Source organism: Opisthorchis viverrini, assembly GCF_000715545.1.
Source record: "Opisthorchis viverrini unplaced genomic scaffold opera_v5_82, whole genome shotgun sequence".
Lineage (NCBI taxonomy): Eukaryota > Metazoa > Platyhelminthes > Trematoda > Opisthorchiida > Opisthorchiidae > Opisthorchis > Opisthorchis viverrini.
The window spans coordinates 1009171-1010466 of record NW_008751738.1 but is presented as its reverse complement, the minus strand read 5'-3'; positions in this window follow the sequence as shown (position 1 = coordinate 1010466).

The window sequence follows — 1296 nt, the reverse complement described above, 5'->3', positions numbered from 1 at the left end:
CCCCCAATCATCGGTGAACGAAACTGTGGCAGCTACAACCAGTGTACGACGAGTACGCGGTTCTTACAGCTGACAATGATGATGATGCCACCCAAAGGAAGCACGAGGGCTGGGATACTGCCAGGTTACCCAAGCCCAGACAGGGGAAGCCGAGAGGCAGAAGTCGGGTTCGAACCATGGACCTTCCGGCCATTAAATTCGCGCTCTAACCACTTGCGCATCTCGCCCCGCACTACCGGAGTACAATGACAATGCCCTTTCATTCAGCCACGTAACATAAGTCTCCCACACGGATACTACACAAAAAGTTACCTAGACTAAGACTAACCTTCACTTACCCTCTCTGCTCTGCAATCATCAGGAGTGAAACCGCATTATTCTGTACGCTATCTGACTAGACCAGCTCCCTGCAGCCAAGCAAGTCAGACTAATGACTCCTTGCCTCTGGGCAAAGTGTTCAAGAAAGCCCTACGGGGCGCTGCCTCGTGGGTTGAACTTTTGCGTCAGGGTATGGGGGAAGAACACCTGAACAAAATCCTACATCCTCCTGGTACCTTGTGGGTCGGATTCTTGAATCAGTTTCATAATCGGCACTCTCCTTTTCGGCCTCGGCAACCGGAAAGTGTATATCTTACTTCTATTCCCGCTCCGTGCCTTAATGCCGGAAAGAGACTCGCCGACGAGGAACACAACAGCTTTATTTCGATTAAGTGAGTGCAACTATCGCAAAGGACCCCATGGTAGTTGAATTTCATTTTTCATCGATCTGGGTCGTTGCTGAATTGGTTGATTGACTGGTTGACAGGCCCGGACGCTTGCAGACTTCCGTTTAGGGATTTTGGTCAAGTTTTGGGGTCTCAGTAGCCTTTGGGTATTCTAGGGTTATTTTCAGGAATCTGACCTTTCTGATGGAGTATTACTGTTAGGCAGGAATCCACGCGGATCCCACTATACCGCACGTCTTTAGGCGCTGCTACGGCCGAGAAGCCTGGCCCGCTCGAGGTTGGCCCAAAATTCGGGACGTTTGCCGGTCCGGCATCAAGACGAGATCTGATTGGTCAAAAATCTGGACCCAACAGCCAATCATGACCCAGTATTGGCCGAATGCCGGTTGCCAATGGAGCTCCAGAACGCGTCAGAAATTCCAGAAAGTTATAGCCGCTTACGCTATATATACGAAGCGCTGTACAACTGTTCCTGATTTCGTTTTGGGCGTTAATAGACCTTGTGCACCTTTGGTGTTTGTTTTGACGTGAACGCTAGCTTGGGAGGCTCAGACCGAGAACTAAGCTGAGG